Source organism: Emydura macquarii, unplaced genomic scaffold (genome assembly GCF_026122565.2).
Source record: "Emydura macquarii macquarii isolate MOO-44397 ecotype Brisbane River unplaced genomic scaffold, CSIRO-AGI_Emac_v2 contig_3477, whole genome shotgun sequence".
In the NCBI taxonomy this organism is placed as follows: Eukaryota; Metazoa; Chordata; order Testudines; family Chelidae; genus Emydura; species Emydura macquarii.
Genome location: NW_027133614.1, coordinates 6,015,589 through 6,038,707, shown reverse-complemented (window position 1 = coordinate 6,038,707; position 23,119 = coordinate 6,015,589).

Below are 23,119 nucleotides of genomic sequence, written 5' to 3'. Positions count from 1 at the left end.
TCATTCCCTTCTACCTTGATGTCCTCCCCCAGGGCATTCAGTTCTTTGCTTGTTCTTGTATAGTCTGTCCGGTTTCTTCCTTCTCTAGCCCCTCTTCAGCTTTTTGACACCTTGCCTGTTGCAGTCCTTCACTTTCTAGCCATTTGGTTCTCTGAGCATTTCTGTTCTTTTTAAAAATGATCTGTTGCAATTAACACAGATTGGGGCAGTGTCCTGACCATCCCAACCTACTTCCACCAAATTGTTCCCTAAATCTTCAGAGGCACTGGCAAGATTTTTGCTTCCATATGGATACAGTTGGCTTCAATATTTCCCCTGGCTCCATTCAGTAGGGTTTCACCCCATCTCACCTAGTCAACAAGCATTCCAGAGCAGAATCTATCATGCCCATCCATTGTTGCTGTACAACACTCATGGAGGCTGTGGGTGTTTGTTTTGACTGCCTGTCAAGGGTTTCAAACTCGGGAAGATTACAGTCCATGTAAGGGAATCAGTGTATCCATTGCCCAGTTCTCTCTCTCTGCCAGGGGACTCACCATTTTTTCCAAGAGCTGTTACTGCACCAGTAATTGACATGCAATAAACTGCTGTAGGGTTTGTTTTTGTTCTGCTTGCCCACATAACAGGAACGGTCTTTCCTGATTCCTAATCAATTCTCTCACAATTTGGCCCAAATTTCAGAGTGGTGAGCCAGTTCTCAGCTACTCCCATTCTGGCACAACCTCATTTAGTTGAAGTTTCTGGGTGGAAGCCTGGCATCATTGAAGTTAATGGCAAAACTTCAGTGGGGACAGGATTTCACCCTCTATTTCTAGTTAGAGTAATAAACTAGAATCATGTACACATTTTAGTCTGTTTTTTCACTCACTACAAGATTAAATGTGAATACTCATTTCACATTTTCCAGCCAAAAAAAAGCTTTTTTGTTGTTTTGTGTTTTTAATCTTTCAGCAATTATTTGACCTGACTCAAATCCTTTCATTTGATGGTGAGCCATAAGGAAAGCTCTCATCTACAGGTTCAGTGGTTTCAAGGTTTCCACTTTCATTGTTCTACACTTTGATTAGTTGATGGCAGTTAAAACAAACCTAATTGTGGAACTTTGACCTTTTACAGTATGGGCCTTTATAGTCATCACCTCTTGCTACATGAAAGTAAACAATTTATTTTAAAAGGGTTCCCCCCTTTTCCAAAAAAATGTCATGAGATTTTATAAAAAAAGTGATAATGAAAAGATTCCACCAACAATTGGAAAAATATTTGCAGTAAGAAGAAAACTATAATGTAGTCTCTGAAAGATTGCCCGAGAGATAAACATACAAACCTTTAACAGTAATAATGGGCAGATTAAATAAATAAATGTTTCAATTCAGCTCAGTTAAAATCAGTCAGGATTTTTCTGCTTACGTCACTAGGAATTGGCTTGGTCTCTTAATGAATAAATAACATTCCCCTGTATTTATTGCTTTTATATTTTACAGGATTTTTGTTTTTTTAGATATTATTGTGCACTTCTCTGTATGTGTGCCAAAATATATTTTCCAATTGAAATGCATCAAGAAATACCTGCTAACCTTCCTTTCATATCAAAATGGTGTTAAAATTTCAACAACGTACTTAGTAACAGTATCCATAGGTTTTCAATCCCTTAACATTCCAGTTCATTAAAATCTAACATACTATAGATTAAAAGAAACAGGCATCAAAGAACAGTTATAAATTACCAGGGCTGCATTCTTTTGACATGAAAAAAGCTCCTACTGATGTGAAAGAACAAAGCAAGACTGGATCCTGAGTAATTTACAGGAAGAGCAAGAAAAATGAAAAGCTATGTCTCACATAGATACACTTCATCAGATTACTCTCACTCTTGACAGTACGAAGTGTCAAGTTGGTAGGCCTGGTCCAAAGCCCTTTAAAGTAATGGGAGTTTTTCAAGTAACTTCAGTAGTTTCTGTATCAGGACCCAATTCCTGAGTGAAATGACTTTTGTAATTACACAGTTACTCTATATTCATCCCCCTATTCATAATGCATCCATCACTGTTGTACATGGGTGCCAATAAAATGACAAAGCAAAATCCTAGCAAAAAAGTAGCAAAAAAACTACACTTTAAATTCTGCATTATTCCTTTTAATGTGTGTATATGGTTGTTGTAAATATCATAGTATTGTTGCAAATATCAAAGCCACTATAACAGTCCACGGTTTGCCCACACTTTGAAAACTGCAATTCTGGTTGCCCCATTTCAAAAAAATGACATTAGAAATGGAAGAGGTACAGAGAAGTGCAACAAAAATGACTAAGGGAATGGAACAGCTTCCCTTTGAGGAGAGATGAAAGACGGACTGTTCAGCTTGGAAAAGAGGCGAAAGAGGGTTATGGTAGAGGTCTATAAAATAATGAATGGTGTGGAGAAAGTGAACAAGTGTTATTTACTCCTTCATATAACACAACCCAGGAATCACCTACTGAAATTAATAGGGAGCAGGTTTAAGGAAGTACTTCTTCACAGAATGCACCGTCAATCTGTGGAACTTTTGGCCTCCACAACATCCCTTGGCAACAAGTATAACGGGGTTCAAAAAAGAATGAATGGATGATAGATCATCAATGGCTATTAATCAAGATAGTCAGGGATGCAACCCCATGTTCTGGGTGTCCCTAAGCCTCTGACTGCCAGATGCTGGACAACAGGGGTGATCATTTGATGATTGCCCTGTCCTGTTCATTCCTTTGAAGCATCTGGCATTCAGAAGACAGGCTATTGGGCTAAATGGACCATTGGTCTGACCCAGAATGGCCATTGTGCTGTTCTCATGTCCTCACCTTACCCCCAAACCTTGGTAATTTCTGTTGCTTGTGTCATGGAAGTGTTGCTGTTACATTATTCAAACCATCACTATCGCAGAAAAGATTTTGTAAAAAGAGAATTCTTATATTTCTCTCCAAAAGACAATATGATTTGAGTTCATCATGATTTATGTAGAAAGGAATTTCATAGTCAAGTGTACCACACAGAAAGTTCTGTGCTTTATCAGCTGTGGAGTTTTTGATTATCATAATATGGTGGGTCTTAGAGAGAAAAGCTAGCCAAGACTAGCTCAGTAGATGTTTTGAAGGTTGGATCAGGTTCTGAATCCAAATCCAGTGTAACATATCCAGGTTTGGAGTGATATGCTCTCATCTGCCTTACCCAAGAATTGTGCTGCTATGAGCTGAGCTATTTGAAGTCCCTGTGATCTTCACTTCTATCCACCACAGATAAGGACTAATAGTATGAGCCTGGAAGTGACAAACATGTATTATTGTGGCTAGGTCTGCCTCCAAGAGGCTGACCAAAGGAGCAAAGAGTTCAGTAGGACCCTGTACTGTGCACTGCATTGGCAATGTGAAGGCAATTTCCTTCAAGGAAGGTGGAGGTCATTGCTTCAAGCTAGTTCTTCTAAGCTCCGCCCCCTCCAATATTACTCCTGTCTTGTCTGTGGTATTCTAGTCAGCTGCTCTTCACCCAGAACTTCTCTTATGGAACTGAGATGATGGCATTGTCTGATTGATGAGAAAATGTAAAGATAGCTGAAGAAATTGCATTGCTGTTACTGGGCTCTAAAATAGATATTGAATGTATGGAGATACTGGTTTAAAGACATGTGCCCACTCATCCCACTATGTATAAATGCAGAGTGTTCCCCAGCAGATTAAACAGATTTATTTAAAGTAGGTAGAGTACCAGGTACACAATACTTGACACTGACTCTTGATCAAACAATTCTCCTAACATTTAACCACAATTCTTGACATACCTCAGCCATCTGAAAACTCTATATTAGCAGTAATCTCACCTTGCACATGTCAAGGAGAAGGAATTTAACAATGGATATATAAATAGAGTTGCTGTTCTAAACAGAGAGCACTGATGCACCTTTAAAAGAACTACTCTGAACGGCCAAGAATGAGATAATTCTTTGTTGCAGAAAATATTAGAAAGGAGACATGAGGTCCAAGACATTCCATATCACGAACCTTGTACTTTTCCCATACAGATATCCATTAAGGTGGGAAGAATTTGGGGAGGCATGAAGCTTCCCATCCCTAGGGATGAGGGTCGACAGAGCAAAGTAGCCCTGGTACCAGAGTAGCATCTGCTTGGAAGTCAAGTCCCTCTGTACTTCTCTGCTCACCTCTTCTCCCTGTCAGGCAATATCAGTATTCTCCCCAACAGGAGCTCTGGAGCAGCAGCCACAGAGAGGTCCAGCATGAGTCAATGCTGTTTGAAACCACATTAATTCCAGATGCTCGGAAATTGGTACATTCAGCAGAAAACACGAGTGGCTGGCCTCCTTTCAAACCCCTTCTTGCTCCTAGCCTCACCCCAAACTCCTATGAAGGAGCTTGCACAAGTGACAGGGAGCAGGAGATGATGCAGCGGAGACTACATCACACTCCTTTCATTGCTATGTCCACAAAGACCCCTGAAAACAAAGAAGCTATTTTTAAAACCTCCCATTAACTTTGATGGGAGTTCTAATGTACATGAAATAGCTTCCCAGGCCCTGATCCATGTCTCACTGAAATCAGAAGGAATCTTTCCTTTGCTTTCAATGGGTTTTGAACCTGGCCCTTACTACTTTTCCCCTTTCTGTACTGAAAATTCCTAATTCACAAGGAATAGAATATGTAGGAGGAACAGCACATAATTTATATTTCTATCTTTTGGATAAAAGCATATGAATGCACCATAGAAGTGGGTTTGTGCCTGGATTTAAGTTCTCACATAGTTTGGGGGTTAAAAAAATAATGGGAAAAAAGTAGTACAGAGAATTGAGCATGTTTATCTTTAAGTATAATGCCTAGGGGTGATTTTTTAGTGCTTCTTAATTCTTTTAAAAATATTTGACACTGCAAAAATTGCAACGCTGGAAGAGATGTCTTTCGATATTTTCTTTCCATATCCAAGCTCAGATAGGAACTCTAAAATAATAAAGCAAATGAAGCTTGCACAATGAATTTATTAAACTGCCTGCTACTCTTAGCCCTTCATAAGAAGTACACAATTTACACATGTCTGCAAAGCAGCACCAAAGGGAGCAATGGAAATTAAATTCTTAATCTCTACCAATTCTGCAGGAATAATCAGAGGTGGGAAGAGAAGCTGCTGCTGTTCGCAAATTCCTTGGGTTTTTCCCTCCAGCAAGAGAAATCATAATACAAGCCTCTCTACTATTTCACTTTGATTGCCTTTGCTATGCTGTAGCCCCAAATTAAATTTTGATTGTCATCTGCTGGATTTAACAATGATTAAAACTGTGGTATGCCAAAGGAAAAAAGTCTTCTGAACATTAAAAACAAAAATCCTTAAAATGTGATTAATAAAAACAAACAAACAATCCTGATTTATTTAGTCCTTGAACATCTGGAGGCTGATTTTCCTTATGCAATGCCCATTTGCCAACTACAGAAGCACCAAAAGCATTGATTTAGGGTCTGGGTGGTTCGGATAACTTATTGACACTGCTACAGGACAGATTAAGTTAAATCTGATATTTGAAAAAAAATGAAATGAGGTGCCTATGAAGTACAGCATAGAAATATCTATTTTTCAAGGCTACATACAATATTCAGGACCAGTTAAGGAAAACTGGATTCTGCAAGTACAGGAAATCCAAGCTATCATTAGTTTTAATCCTGGCTGGAAAGATATTTACTCCCTTCTGAGTCAATGTAAAAAGTATTTAACAAACTTTGAGACAGCTTCTCTGCTGGTATAAACTGAGACAGCCTCACTGATATTGGTGAAGCTATGCTGTTTTACATCAGATCAACACCTGCCCCTCTATATTGAAATGTCACAGTTGCACCATTTCCTTTCCAATTCTGATATTATATGCTCTTCCCAAAAATCCAGAGTAAAGCAAAAAAGAAAAACAGACTAGCATGTTTTGATTCTTTCTATATAGGATTGGACCCGAGCCCCAGATGTTGTAAACTGACTTCAACTGATCTGTGTCAGTGACCCTATGCAGATTTACACCAGCTGAGGATCTGGCCCTTAATTTTTTAGTTAACACTAGTTTTATATGCAATATATCATATGTTCCACCACTATTTACATAATATATTTTAATTGCAGTTTGTTTACAGCTCTCTTAAGAGGTCTTATTGTATGTGCTATTAAGGCAATCATTTTGTACACACAAAACATATATGCCATTTCTAAAATAAAACTATTAAAATACTGGAATGGATACCAGACTGAAACAATGTGTAGTAAAGCCCTGTTCACAGTAAGGGAATGCTTTCATACTATAAATGTACCTAAATCCTAAAACCATTTCATAAGAAAAGCACATTATGGGAAACTACTCCAGAATAAAATAGCATGAAACAAAATACATATAACAGTTTGAATGTCATTATGTGTTCTTGTCCAGTTACTAATGCTTCATCCAACTTTTTCATCTCTGTCAGAAACAACTGGGTTCCCCTCCCACCCTATGGAAGTTTCCCCATCAATCACTGATTTATGCAATATATTTGCTTTCTAACATTTTCACACAGAAATATAACCGGTGGTACATGGGTGATAGAGCAACAGCAAACAATTTTGAGTCTTGGGTTGGAAGTGGAAAGAGATCACACCTGTGCTTTATAAATGTTTTCTAATAAATGAAGGACCAATATGTAACTTTCAGCTGGAGGTCTGAAACATTTAACTCTTCTCGGTTATAAGCATTCTCCTGATTGGCATATATAGCTCAAATACTCACTCCACTTGCCCTGGTGGGGCATTGACTGGGCCAGGGAAATGTGAAACTATGCTGTTCAGGGTGGGGAGATGGTGTGGCAGTCAGCTAGTGTTCCTCTAGTGTCACTGTTTTCTGCTCCCTTTGGATGATTCATTCCTCCCCCTACACCTGCAGTGGAGGAAGAAAGCTGAATGATTGGCAGTGCTGCACACGTGCATCATGTGTTTCAGTCTGTGAATCAGGCCAGTTCAACCTTGTCTCCCAACCTGCTATGGGTTAACCAGCATCATACACATTAACCTGAGCTAAGTGGTGTCAATTTCAGGAGCATTTCTGGTGAAGATAAGTTAGCAAAAGTCAAACTTGAGGCCTTTAAACACAAGTGGGAGTACTTCTTGGGTAATAGCCTTTGGCTTTGGCATTGGCATGGCATGATGCTGATGCCAGTTGCAGCGTATTATGCACTGGTGTGGACAAGAAGCTGCCATACCCAACTTGTGGAAAGACAAATGAAGCAGACCATGCAAATCACGGGAACTTTACAATCAACACTTCGACTGTGGCTTTATTATAACTATAGGCCGCACATAACCACGTCATGTCTCTGGATTCAGCCAGGGAATACAAATGTCTGGACGTCACCTATCATTCCAAAAAAGCTCATTACTGACCCAACAAGCTGCCCTTCTGGTTTTGACCTACCACACAGATTTTGGACAACACTGAACCATATCCAAACAAACCATGGAAGAAGTGGCCACTTGATGCACAAGTAGAAAAATCTAAGACTCATCTTTGTGCAAGTGTGGTGAGAACATCCAAGCCAAACATCATAATTCAGTGCCCCAAATACAGATGGAAATGTGAATTGGAGAATATCCAAGTCATAGAGGAGACCATGAAATGGTTCATGGACCTATAATTGCATCTATAGACTTACTCTGAGGAAGTCATACATGCAAGAGAGAGAATGGCATGATGAAGGGTGAAGCTTCATGTCTGAGGCAGCTTGAGGATCTATTCATCTCAATTCTATCTTCAATGCAAGAAGGGGGAGACTGGCATGGTGGCATCCAGACAGTGGCTCTTACCTGGCTGTAAGATGCTCAGACTGAGAGATATATTGTGAAAATGTAATGCTGTATCTACATACATTGCTGCATTCCCTTTGTTCATTCATTCTATAGTTCTATCAAAAACTACACCATTTATCTGGCAATGGCTAGTCTCTGTAAACTCATTCTGCTTATTGCTTGTTTCTGCTAGCTTCCAGGTATTTGATTTTGCAGACTTGGTCCTACATCAGTGGGAGTTTTACAGAATTAAGCTGTCAGTGTTTAAGTGATTTTTTCCCAAAAAATATTTGTTCCATCATACTAGGGATACAGGTTAGATTCATGCAACAGAAATTTTCAAGAACTCCTCACTTGGCTATCAGACTCTTTCCTGTCTGCTGCTACGTGCCAATTCTCCTGCCCAAGGAAGAGAATGTTCATTAGCTAACTCCCTTAGTACCCTAGGATGTTTATAGTCTGGAATGACTGATTTGTATGGTATATTCCAAGTGTTTCCTTATCTGACCTTACACCATGATTAGAACAAGGTCTCGTTAACTTAATTGTCCAGATTCAGACAAAAAAAAAAAAAAAAAAAAAACAACTATCCTTGTGTTTAGTTTCTACAGCAGTTTTAAAAAAGATTTTGGGAGGCAAGGAGCTTCATAACATTTAATATAAATCATGAAATTCCTATTCCTATCTTGTTTTCTTTATAAACAGTTTAACCTCAAATGCCATTGAGGAAAATCTTTCCTCCCAGCAGACATGATTACTAGGGAAAGGTCTCCACCTTCAGGCTACTGAAACTACCATTTTAAGAGACCTCTCCTCAACAACTTTATTTCAATTGATTTGGAGCTTGTATCATTCTTCACTAGCTACAGGAGGAGACACTGGCTAATCCTAAAGTTACTGTACATCCTTAGATTTCTGAACATTGTAAATCCTTCTCACCTGCAACAAGATTTTATCCTTATCCCACAAAATACTTATGTTGGTCTCTACCATGTTCCTATACACGGAAATTGGCCAGTCATGATTTCAGAAACAATTTTTTTCTAAGCCCAAGAATTAAAACAAAAACAAGGACATCCCATCCACAGGGAAGGGATCTCAGAGGGTCATAGCAAAATCAGTGCCACAACTGTAACCTCTGATTCCTTAAGGGGACATCTGTACCTATAACTACAATTTTTTAACTGGTTAGAGGCACACTCGCCTTAATTGATTCTAAGAAATATGATTCAGGATGTTTCCACACAGTAGCTTTTCTCTAATCATAAGCATGTTTGGACATCCACACCAACTGTGTTTGTATCACTTCCTCTAGGAAAATCTGGGCAGCTATCCATAGTACCTTAGCAGCAGATGGGGCAATATGCTCTGCAATGCTACCACCTAAAAAGATGGGAAGAAGGACTAATTACAAAGGTATTTGAGATTGTCCTGGTTGCACTACAAAAAGCCAGTGTGCTGAACCAGTTAAAGAAAACAATCAAGTGGCAGCTTAGGCCTCTGGCAGGGGAGACATTGTTAGAGAACCTACTACTGACCAAGTTTCAATCATGTGGTTTGAAGACAAGCCAATCCTATTGCTAATTGCTTAAAAACAGTAATACAGTTGGACCTGAAAGAAAAGCACATTTCTGACCAGAACATCAAAATATTGAGCAATTATATTGAAAAGATTTTAATCTAAGAAGGTTGATATCAAAGGTATGTCTATAGTCTTTCCTAATTAATGCCTTTAATCACCTTTGAAAATGCTATCCTATATCTCTAGGCTAAACACCTACACAGAAGCACGAGAGAGAAATTCATGTTCCAGTAGATGAATACATATTTATATAATATAATACATATGAATCAATAATATGAATTAAATAACTGATCTGCTACTCTAGCAGCAAGATTTCTACCTGCCCCTCCTATTTTAACACCCAGGTACCATATAGGTCTTTATTACTCCCCACACATTAACAGAGGTGTGCGATATGTTGTCAGACCACCCCTGTAGAGGTTGTGAAGAAGGAAATTTGTATGATGGGCGTGTCCTCAAATTAAATCACTCTGGGAGCTTGCTGCCAAAAAATTTTCTGCAATAGTAGGATAACAAGTGGTTTTCTCCCTTGTATGTGTTATCAGTATTAAGAGTCAATGAAAGCAATAAACCAAAGTCAAATCAATTGTTCTAGCAGTTTATTGTAAGCATCTGTATGTGCAGCTGAGGCCAAACAGAAAAATGCTGAATTGCTGCTTATTAAAGGATGGATTTCAAAGACTTTGGTAGTTCTTGCAAAGAAAGATTACTGGGTCTACAGGATATTTATATGCAAACTACTAAAGTATTTGGTTGCCTTATGTCACTTATTTAGATGAGAAACAAGCAATAAAGCATAGTATTTTTTCACCATACACAGCAACTTTTCACTGCATTAATTGACAAATATTCAGTTCTTCCAGCCTCTGCATTGTATTTCACAGAGGGCCAGGTTTTGCCATGCTTACTCATATTGAGTAATACCTTATTTAGGGTCAGATTCTGGTCCCCAAACTCATGTCAAATTTACGCTTGACTCTATGAGCAGTCTTACTGAAGTCAGTGGAATCATTTGTAAACTCAAATGCTGTTCAATGTGAGGAAGGGTGAGAATTCTGCCAAGTAGCATCGTTCATTATCTTGGTTCTACTCCAGGAGTACGGTACAATACTACTTAATCTGAATGTGGATGGAAGAGGTTAGTGAGTTACTACCAATAATCCTTTTATGCCAGAAAATATATACATAATATAGTGTATCTGAATCAAAGGCTTTTTATACAACTTTTACTTTGCAGGCATGCTTGAGGAGCAACAATAAAAATTAGTTTAAAAACACAATTTTATGTAAGATATCCAACTCTCTGTTAATAAAAATGGCCTTGAAAGGTTGCACCTTTACATTTTAAAGTAGTCCAAGAAAAAGTGTTTCAGTAAACTGGTCTTTTATTACAGACGGGTTGGCTAGATCACCATTTAAGTTGCTGTGTCCTTATTTCCAAATAATGAAAACATGGTTTATGAGGTTCCTGCCCCACTTCTTTGTATCTTCATTCCAGCGTGAAATCCAATCAATGAATCTAGAGAGCTTCTATACTGAAAAGTGAAGTATACAAAGCACCTTTGCATTTGCCAGTGGGAGCTGGTGGCTTCTCATTCAGGAGTGAATCAGTTTTATGTTATGTTGGCAAACGTAATGAGACACTTAAATGATATAATGCCAGATGCCTAGAGAAATTCAAAGTGATGTACCTATTTTTCACCTGGTAATGTACATCTGTTTTCAGCAGCTCATCTAGTAGGTTTCCCTGCTGAAATAAAGATACAAAGCAACACAAATTGAATATTAGCATCAGGCAGATTTCCTCCCACTGTTCTTGGATAAGATACTGACAATGAACAGTAGGAGGTCAAACCGCCTCAATTTCAGTTGTAAATAACACTTAAATAAGCTGTTGCATGGCACTGAGAAGAGCAAGTTTGTTGTACCCAAAAAGATTTACTCCTGAAAGAAGAGGAGTTGGTTTTGGCTGAACTTTTTTGTTGGGTTTTTTTAAGTAAAAGTGTGGATGAAAATATACACTAGACTATAATTAACACAGGCTCCCATCTAGTCTGCTTTTTCTAATTCAAAGCTCCAATATCCAATCGTATATAGATACATGCTTTCCATTCCCACTTTTAGAATTGAATTTTAACAGAGGAATATGATAAACAATAGAAGAGTATGGAGGGAGAAAGTGTACATTTATTAAACCAATATACAAAAACTGCTCATCAAAAACTGGGATTAAGTCGGGTTGGTTGAAAAAATTCCCTTGAATCCCTTTTTTTTTTTTTATTATTAAAAGAGGTTTTTCTTAAATTTTTGGTGCATATGCACATGAAAAAGCATCAGCTTTCTGTGGAAAATGTTGACTTTTTTCCACAAAAACTTTTGGGAAAAAAAAACACAATTTTTTGACCAACTAATTTTAAGAAGGGATTTGAAGAAGGAGTGGCCCATAGAACAGTAGGAACAATGATAAATCTCAGAAAAATTAATTAAATTAAATAGAAGTATTAGAAGATAGGTTTATTTTATAAAATACACAGGATCTCTATGGGTTATTTCAGGATGAAGCAAATAGATTCTCAGCTAATGTTAATCAGCATTGCTACCTTGCCGTCATTGAAACTACACAAATTTCTCAGTTTCTCATACATAGAAGAGCAAGTTGGGATATAAAATTATCAAGAGAAGTCCCAGGCCCAGCTCTGAGAACAATTCAGCAGGATCAGAGAACCCAGGCCTTCGTTTAATACATTTCATATTCTAATTGTTAGTGATGTTTCCTTCAGACTTGTCCATGCTCAATTATATACCATCACTTCTCATTTTCTGCCAAAAGACCCCCAAAAAACCAAAGAAACCTCAATTAGCCTCCTCTTTCAAGGACTAATTTAGTTTTTCTTTAAAAGAAGTCTAAAAAAGTTGTTAAAAAAAAAACAATAGCAAAAATAGAGCTACATCAAACACTCAACAATTTTCTTTTCTATCTTTTGTGCTAAGAGAAAAAACATTTGTCTATCATGGTTTCCATCAACAAGGAGAGTGTAACAAGTTCACACCAGGCCTGCTGCTGCTCCTCAGGCCCACAAACCACATGCAGATCACATGGCTCATGCTCCCATTAGTGCTCTTTAGTTACAGGCTTTTTTCCACAACCATTTACAACTACAGTCTGGGCTCAGGAGTCATAATGTCTCAGCCCCTCACTCAGGACAGCTCTCCCAGGCTGACAACTCACCCCATCCGTCTGTCCATCTGCATCTGCTCCTGCTCCTTCCCTGTTTTAAGTCCCTAGTGACTCCCCTGATTGCCTTCCTGCCAGCCTTTCTAGGGCCTGTCTAATGAGCCTCACAGCTGCTCCTCCTTAGCCCAGTCCCTGCAGGCTCACTTAGCTGGCTCCACTCCCCCTTTGATTAGAGCTCTAGTTGCAGAGGGCTGGCTTAACCTTCAATTTTCAGTCAGCACCTTGTCATAGTAAGCATGATTCATTTCAACTTTACTATTCAAAAAGAAAATGTTAAAGAGGCTGTTTATATGTCACACTAGACTGTCCTTCATTTGCAATCATTTTAATAAGACTTCCTTCTTTTAGTGTCTTCTTTGTATCATTGTGTAATAAATATCAATAGATAAAGATTAGAAATAACATGTGACTAATGAATGGGTAAAGAAGTTTGATGGTTTTGTGAAAAGTTTTTCTTCAACATTTGTTTTTAAACCTTTTCAGTGAATATGAAAAGCAGTTTTCATAGGTAAGAGGGAAGAAATGTCCTTTTCCTCATGCAAAGCCTAGATGGAGCCAGAGAGAATTAGTTCCTGTTTACCCAGGACATTAAGGCCTCAACTAGGGCATGTGCTTAAATGTTTTGATGAACACGGATAGGTTTAAATGCATGCTTAACTACTTTGCATTATCAACAACATAGTGAAGGATATTGTAGAAGAATATTGTACCCCAGAAAGTAACTCCTAGTATTTCAGCATGCACCATGTGCCTGCTTTTACTCTCCCCAGAAATTTTCCACAAGGTATGCATAACTGAATAACTCTCTCTTTAACTTAGCCTGTTGCCATGCAGGTTTGGCTCAGCTGGGTCAGATATCAGTGAGAATGGTTTGTTACTCCATTCATTGGGTTGCAATGCTACTCAGTTTGGGGGCCCACTCAAATGGGGGCCTGGGGCAAAATTCCCCTCCGTGCCAGAGGCCCAGGCCCTGCCCAATAATATACAGCATGTATACTGTGCATGTGACTGGGGGCTCTAGTGAATACAACACTTTGTGGATGTGGCTTACTAAACCCTATACGAGCCAGCACCCCGGTCAGTGCATGCAGGTAGGAAGGAGGAACTGAGCCATGGCTCCACCTCTTCCCCACATGCTTTGTGGCACTAAAGAGGGAGTAAGCCTCCATCTAAGATACATATTATAGCCCCATTACCATAGTATCTGAGCACCTCACCATCATTAATGTATTTATCCTCACAATGCACAGAAGTACTATTACCTGCTGCCCCCAGACAAAACGAACTGAGCACAGATAGATTAAGAGTAAAATTTTCAGAAGTGTTTAAGAAGACATCAAGGAAATTAATCCTAATAAACTAAAGGTGTGAAATCCCTGTGTGGAGTCTGTTATTCAGAATTAAAATGGCCTTTATTTAGTTTAGTTTAATTCACTCTGGAAGTGAATTAAGTTAAACTGATTTAAGGCCACTTTAATTCTCAATGAGGGTTTATTTGGATTTAACTAATCCACTTCAAATTCGCACCTGTAGTTAATTGGGATTAATTTTTCTGGATGTCCTCATGTAGACAACTCCTAAGTGACTTAGGAGACTAAGGCCATGTTTACATTACCACTTATGCTGGCAAAATTTGTCACTCTGGGTGTGAAACAAACACCCCACTGAGCTACCTAAATGTTGCTGACATAAGTGGCAGTGTGCAAAGCACTGTTTCAGCAGAAGAGCTTCTCCGGCTGACATAGCTACCACTGCTCATTGAGGTGGTTTATTATGTCTATGAGAGATCTCTCTCCTGTCAGCATAGAATGGCTACACAAGGGGTTTTACAGCAGCACAGCTGCATCACTATAAGCTCGCTCTATTTTCAAAAGTGACTGAGGAGCTCTCCTGAAACGCTTCGGGACTTAAGATATTTTAGACTCATAGACTATAAGGTCAGAAGGGACCACCATGATCATCTAGTCTGAACTCCTGAACAAGGCAGACCACAGAACCTTATCCACTGTGGAAGAACCCAAACTCCTTACTTACACGTCCATTGCCCAGCGGATGATCCAAATAAGCCAGACAGCAGTTTAGAAAAGTCAAAAGTTTATTCCTTATGTAAAGAAGGTGGTCCCTATATGCTAAGGGCGACCTTAAACATTCATTTCTAAAAGCTTTTATAGTCTTACACAAACAAGTCTTTTTATGTCACAGTTTCCATGGCAATACATACTAAAAAACTGCTTATCTAGGAATATTTTGGCCTAGTACTTTTCAACTGTGGTTATCTAAGTTGCAAGGTCTTCCTCCGCATTCCATCCCAGCCAGCGCCTAGGCCCCATAACTATTTTATTACTTCTAAACATTCTAAGATTAAACATCTGCTAGAAAGACACATTCCATCTCAGGCTTTTGCAGCCATTCCTACAGACCAGTTCTCTTAAGAAATAGAGACACCATCTTCTTTTACCTCCACACCACCCACTCCTGTAATAGACTGCTAACCTATTACTGAAGTTCTCAAACCATGGTTTAAAGACTTCATGGTACAGACAATCCACCAGCAAGTGACCCATGCCCCATGCTGCAGAGGAAATAAAAGCCAGAACATCTGCCAATCTGCCCTGGGGGAAAATTCCTTCCCAACCCCAAATATGGTGATCAGCTAAATCCTGTGCATGTGGGCAAGACTCACCAGCCAGACACCAAGAAAGAATTTTCTGTAGTAACTCAGAACCCACCCCATCTAACATCCCATCACAGGCCATTAGGCATATTTACTGCTAGTAGTCAAAGATCAGTTAATTGCCTAATTGGACTATCCCATCAGACCATCCCCTCCATAAACGTGGGTGCTCAAGTAACTTTTTAAGGTACAGCTCAGGCTCCTAAATTACTTAGGTGCTTTTGAAAAAGCTTTACCATAAATGACATGCATAGTCCCATGCACTGCTACAGACTGGGGACTTACTGGCTAGGCACCAATTCTGCATAAAAGGACCTGAGGGTTACAGTGGACAAGAAGCTGGACACGAGTCAATAGTGTGCCCTTATTGCCAAGAAAGCTAATAGCATATTGGGCTGCATTAGTAGGAGCATTACCAGCAGATTGAGGGAAGTGATTATTCCCCTCTATTCGGCATTGGTGAGGCCATATTTGAAGTATTGTGTCCAGTTTTGGGCCCCCACAACAGAAAGGATGTGGACAAATTGGAGAGAGAGTTCAGAGAAGGGCAACAAAAATGATTAGGGGGCTGGAGCACATGATTTATGAGGAGAGGCTGAGGGAACTAGGCTGGTTTAGTCTGCAAAAGAGAAGAATGAGGGGGGATTTGATAGCAGCCTTTAACTACCTGAAAGGAGGGTTCCAGGAAGGATGGAGCCAGGCTGTTCTCAGTGGTAGAAGATGACAGAACTAGGAGCAATGGTCTCAAGTTGCAGTTGGGGAGGTCAAGTTTCGATATTAGGAAAATCTTTTCACTAGGAGGGCAGTGAAGCACTGGAATGGGTTACCTAAGGAGGTGGTGGAATCTCCTTCCTTAGAGGTTTTTAAGTTGCAGCTTGACAAAGCCATAGCTGGGATGATTTAGTTGGGGTGGGTCCTGCTTTGAGCAGAGGGTAGGACTAGATGACCTCCTGAGGTCCCTTCCAACCCTAATCTTCTATGATACTTGCCCAAAGTCATACAACTAAAGTGGGTGGTGAAAGCAAGGAATTGAATCCAGCTCTGCTGAGTCCTTGTGTCACACTTGAATCACTTGATCATCCCCCTCTTCCTGCTAGATCATCTTTTCTGCTCAGTCCTCAAAGAGCAGGGGCTGCACTGTGACCTAACCGTTACACAGAGCACACAAGGAAGGGGGAATGTCCCTGGGCAGCTGACAAATGCCAGGCAAAACCAGTCCAATAAACTGAAAAGTTTTCATGCAGAACAGCAGCAAGAAAAGTATCCTATAAATGGCTTGCACATTATAAGGTGTTTTCTCTGGATTCCTTAGTACATTTTTTCTCCAACTAATTTTACTATTGTTCTAATGACACTGCAATTGAAGCAGCTTTATTCAAGTTTTATAGATGACACCAATAGGCCAAAATCCAGATTATTTCTTTTTCTCCCAAAAATTCAGCCGCAGTTCAGTGGCTAATGTTATAATATGCTCTAAGAAATCTTCTCAGATAACATTTAATATACTATGCAACTGATGAAGGCATTCCAGCTACAGCATTGTCACTTTTGTTGTAATCTTCAAAGATTAAAATAAATTTTGTACCTAATGAAACATGAGAACATCATCTCTTACTGGTTTGCTCACAGCATGACATTACTGATTGAGTAAAACCGAGTTCCCAAAACAGCAGTGGTGTTTGGCATTTCAAATTGACCTCATTATTTCCCATAGCTTTTTACTATAGTGTCCATTACCACGGGGTCCGGGTGCTTCCCAGGTACATTAGGTTTGCATGACAAGGCCATAGCAGACTTCACGAGCTAAATTTCCTGGTGATATAAGAGGTCACAGTTGAACTAAAATGGATAGAGGTGTGTGTCCATTTACACCTTCAGAGAATTTGGCCACAGGAGTATTTTTCTCTTCTGCTATCCCTGGAAGACTCCAATCTCACTGAAACTTGTTAACAATATATGAAACAACTGCAACCACTTAGTTTTTCAGAAATCCAAAGCCTCTCTAAAGGGTAGCTTGACATACTAGAAAATATTTGATGTTCTTATTCTGAACTTGAACAAAATGTTTTAGTTCTAGCAGGAATAACATTGATATTTCCAAAGAAAACAGTGAGGGGGGGAGAAGAAAGAAAATAGATATAAGCCCAATCACACCACCTCCCTAAGCCATATTTATCTGCACCTAAAGGCATGAAATTCAGATTTACACATACTCCTACTAACCCATAACTGAGGAAATGAGATTAGCAAGTATTCCTATAACCTCACCAGGCACATAATGAGATTACTTGTACACTTGTTACCTGCTAAGGAAGTTTTTCTGCCTTTTGCGTATGTTCTCTAAGCTCTTATCCACAAAACAAGTAGGAGGTAAAATCTAAATATCTCGTCTAAATCTCCCCTGGAAAACAAACAAAAACAAGTAGATCTGTTTACATTTTAAATATAAAATATTATTTAATCAGTGCAATATTGCCCTGAAGAATTTGAATTATGTGCAAATTGGCAATGAAAAATTAGCCTGTGAATTTGTATTCAAAGAGTTATTCAGTCAGTGAATACTTCTTTAAAAATAAGGGGTAAACAAATTTGCTTTTAGAGTTTGTCTTAAAAATGGGAAAACAGAAAATGGGTAAGGTGGGGTGAATGGAAAAGGCAGTGAAGGGGAAGAAAACATTGAATGAAACATTTAACATAGTATCTATACCATAGATAAGGCACCCATTTGTGGCTAGTTAAGTTTGGGTGTGTGACTGCAGGGCTTACCTTTCTAATTCATAGCACCAGCTTCCCTCCAGCTAGAGAGAGAGAGAGAGAGAGAGAGTTTAAATAAACATGGGTTTAAACTGTGTGGGAAAAAAGAATGTTTTAAACCTTTGTCAACTCCCAAAATAGTTATAGAACTCCTTGATGTTTACCCAACCCTGCTAGACATATTGGGCCAGATCCTCAACTAGTGTAAATCAGTATAGCTCCATTTACTTCAATTTATACCAGCTCAGGATATGACCCAGTTTTGTCCCTCTTAAGTTTTTCACTCATTGAAGTGTTCTACATTTGTAGGAAAACTTAATATGTTTTCCACTATGTCCATAGACCTTTCATCATGAGCTACTCCAAAGGACTTCACAAATTATATTCCTAAAGCACCTCTGAAATGCACCCATCTAAAATGCACCAATATCCAGAACAAAGTATGGTAATTATGTGGTTCTGTTTCTGTCTAACACACCGACTTGGAACTGACACCTGGGGCCCTGAGCTAAAGTAGATGCCTACTCATCCATATTAGGTAGAGCACAACTTTGGAGCACAGGCCTTGCATTCAAAGCAGATCACAGCTGAAGAGAGTTATACATATGGATGTGATCCACCAAACACACACATGGGATTTTTCAGGGTCAAGTCTTGGCCCATGGTCCCTAACACTTACCCTTCAACCATCAAATTTAGACATTGTTGCTAGTGAGGTATGCTTATAAGGTTAATGGTTGTACTGTACCAATAAACTTAACTGCAAGACAAATAAAAATAGCATGTGGTCCCAACTGAGACAATGCAATGAGAGGTGCAGGAATCCTGGTGGGTAACAGGCAAGTCAGGGAGCATACAGGGAAAGTATAGGCTACATGACTGAAGACAAGTAGGCATACCAAATGCACAGCACAAACCACAAAGATAATATGGACAGAAATCATGAATAGGCACATTGACAGGTGATGTATTGTGTGTCTGTTTGCTATGAAAAACGCATATAATTCCAGTCAGACTCTGTTAAGTTGCTGCCCCCATACATCATATAGTATACACAGGGAATCAGGTTGGAACCTCAGCAGAATTTGTGAACAGTCCATGCATGTGCCAGTGAGCTATGCCCTTTTTTTAAAATGTATTTATTTATTTTGGCAGTACTTCCTTGGGAGGAGGAGAATTACTCAGTGAAAATAAGGTCAAGAGTGGTCATTTTGGTGAGTGGAGGAGTTGAATGAGGGTCAAAGGTCATATGAGGAGGTGGAAGGCAAATAAGTTGGACATAATGTCAATGAGTAAACTGAAGGGTTAGGTTGGGGGATATCAGGAAGAGGAAGCTAGGTATTGCCCTGAATAATTTGAATTATGTGCAAATTGGCAATAAAAATGAACCTGTGAATTTGTATTCAAGGAGTTATTCAGTCAGTGGATACTTCAAAATCAAGAAGAAAAGTAAAGAGGAGGGGGAGGAATTGAGGTGGTAGCAATATAGAGAGGAATAAAGTTAATAAAGGCATCCTTAGTAAAGTTTGCTTTCATTTCATTATGTTTAACTGCAGGCATGTATTTTAGTGAGACCACTTGCACACATGAGAAAACAATTCTGTTGTATTGCGATTTTTTTTTTAAGGAAGTGGGAATCTATAAAAATATTTTATTTTGTCAGCATTATACCTTGTACTATTATGTATTACAATGTATTATTATAGTTTTCTAAATCCATATGCATAGTGGAATGAGTAAAGAATAATTTAAATACTAATAGATGATCAGCATGTTGAAAATTCACCGCTGAGCGAGGTCCAAACATTTCTTAGGACTTTATTCCTAACAAGATAGCTAATTTGTACAGGGGTGCCATGAATAAGTAACTCTTGTGTAAAGGTAAAAGTTCTCAGGGAGAGAGAAAGAGTGTAGTTTTGTAAGAAAATATTATGAATGTTCTTGATTAGCGCAGATAGAATGAAAACATTTTTCTACAGATTTTCTACAGTTCAATGATATAATCATTGGCCTTTTATTTCAGGAACACATTAACTACGGTTTTGGTAGGAATAACTGAAACATGAGTCTGTACTGATTGATTTTACAAGAACTGTTTTCATGCTCTGATCGGGTGGCCATTTTGTTCTGAAGGAAAAGTAGAACACATTACAAAACTACCACAAATTCAACATGCACCATTGGGGAAATAAAACATACCTTCACATCTGAACAGCACATTTCTTCCTCATGATGGGCTGTGTGTGAAATTGACTGAGAAAACTATTTTTTATTCATCTGAACTACAAAAACGGTGCGGATCTTCAGCCACACATACTCATCGTTGCTTTTCATCATTGTTTTTCATCATTGCTGCTCTTAGAGTTTGTGAGAAAAGTGTTGTTATGAAAATCTCCATTTGTTTTTGGTCATTTTATGTTTTGTTTTGAATCTCTTGCACTAATCCAGAACAAAGGACATCAGCAAAAGGGAAAGGCTAGAGACATGGAAACAAAGAGGATTTTATTTTTAAAAAGTAAGGAACAGGTTGACTGTTGGAATCTGATCCAAACACTGTTAAGTCAGAGACTTTCCATTGACTGTAATTGGCACTGGATTTGGCAATTCAGTCATAGAAAGTTACTATGTAGCCAGAGTTGATGCTTTAAAAAGATAGAAAGCATCTTAACCATGCTTATTGAAACTCTCCATTGTCCGACTGTTCCTTAAGTCCGTTCCTCTCTCGAGTTCTCATTTTCAGGCCTTGTCCATATTTAAAAATTAGATCGACCTAGCTAGTTGCCCAGCACTGTGAAAAATTGTGTGTCCTGTGAGCCGTAAATAGGTTGATCTAAACCCAGTATAGACGCAGGTAGGTCAACGGAAACATTCTTCCATCAACCTAGCTATTGTTTCTGAGAGAGACAGATTAACTGCATGAACAGAAAAATCCTTTCCATCAATGTAGGAAATGTCTACACTAAGCAAGTAGTGCAGATTAAATGCAAGGAGGTGAAGTACAGGTCTTTAAAAATTCAGATCCCTGAGAGATGAGTAAAATGGGTTGATTGCAGTAAGAGTGTCTTTTTTTATTTGTTTTTTTTTTAAGGGGTCTGAAGCTCTCCTTTCTATCATTAAAACATTTAACATAGATAAATCTTCCAGGAAGTGCCAAACAGTCTGCCTTTTTAATTTTCAAAAAGATGCCACTGCTATTCAAAACAGAGAGAGTGAATAGTTAAATGCAAAATCAAAGCCTCTGGGTAATTCTCAGAGGAAACAATTTGTCTGAAAAAGTCCTGTCTGGGATAGTAGTGAAAACTTCCACACATTTGCCTGAAGGACTGATGAATCTTTAAAGGAGAAGAAAAATGTGGAGCTATAAATACAAAAGCAATTAATTTGGTCTTCGGTGTTTTATGGAAATTCACTCAGGTGGAAGAAATAACTTTTTCAGTATATGCATATGCAAATCACATGCCATAATATAATCTGCATATTTCATTATATAGGAAACAGGGTGAGACTGAAATAATCCTTTGAGATCACACACAGACAAGAGCAGAATCCTTTCAATGCAAATAAGTACTTTACACTATTCCTTTGAAACTATATGTGTCTTTCAGCCTTATTTTAGAAGTAGGTGACTAGGAGTCAGATCTTGAGTTTCACAGAGGATGATCTTATATATATATATTTCACACAAATTCAATGAGCGAGTCTCAACTCATTTACTTCAATTTTCTCTATTTCCTACCTGAATAAATATATCTGGGACAGGTTTTCAACTGCTTGAAATAAACATAACTCCATTGTCTTCAACAGAGTCATACAAATTTACACCAGCTAAGGATCTCATATATTTCTGGTCAAGTAACAGAAGAACTTTCTGCCTTTCAACCCACATTCTTACCTACTTGATCCTCTAATGAAGTCATCATCCTGTAGCCATGGGATAATTATAATTTCACAAATTAAACATTATGACTGAAGCAATATTAAGCAGGAGTGAAAATGGGTTGTGAGGGATAAAGTCCTCATCTAAGACAAATAGCTTTTCAAATTAACAAATGTGGCAATGGATATTATAAGAATAGTAACAAATGAGTTTATGATTAAATCTGATATATCACAAACTTCCCCACTTTGTTGGGGTGGGAAGACCACTTTAAAAAATCTATTAATGACATTAAACAATATAAATTAGGTTTTGATTGTTTTCTGTTCTTTTTTATCCAGGGGGCGAGAAAATGTGCCGGACAAGAATGGACTTTTGGGACAATAAGTATGAAGTGGACTTCCTGGGCAATACTGAGGGACAGTTTAGAACAAATTTCCCACCTCCTGTCATGCAAAAATTCAGTCATTTGAAGCTACGCCCTGAAGAGTGGATCATCAGCTGTCTGATTACCTGTTCCTGGGGCCTCAACTTCAAACACTCCCGCTGTGTAAGGAAACGGCTGCACTGCCTAGCTTGTGTTCTGGTTCTGAATCTGAGACAATTATGAAGTTATAACCATGGGGAAAACCCAGTTGTGTGTTTTGAAGAACTAACACCTACCAGAGCCTGAGGTTGGAGTTGAAGGTGACCTCTGGTAAGCTTTTTAACCTGGGTGTAAATTCCTTTATTGTTTTAATCGTTTTCTCTGTAATGCTTTCACCTTTAGAGTAAATGTGCTTGCTTAAAAAGAGCTGTGTGGTAACGTATAACCATGGACAATACACTCTCACAGCCTTTGGAGAGAAAGCAAAGTGCAGAAGCTGACCTTTTAGGCAACCTGGCTGGCTGGAGATATCACAATGTAGGCAAGGAACTGTTCAGCTTGAAAAAACCTGATCTGGGAGGAGAGAGACATGGTTCTCCACCCTAAAAAAGTGACATCCAGGAGCTGGAAACCTAAAGTTGGCATCTTTTGTGAACCACAGGGGGTTACCATGAAACTATGACAATGGGCATATACCATGTAAATTATTTGTAGCTATATTTTTTGTGCATCTGTTATTTCCCATGGGTGAAAGTCCTGTCTTCCCAAATAAAGCCGAAGTAAATGGCATTGGTGGGGGAAATCATA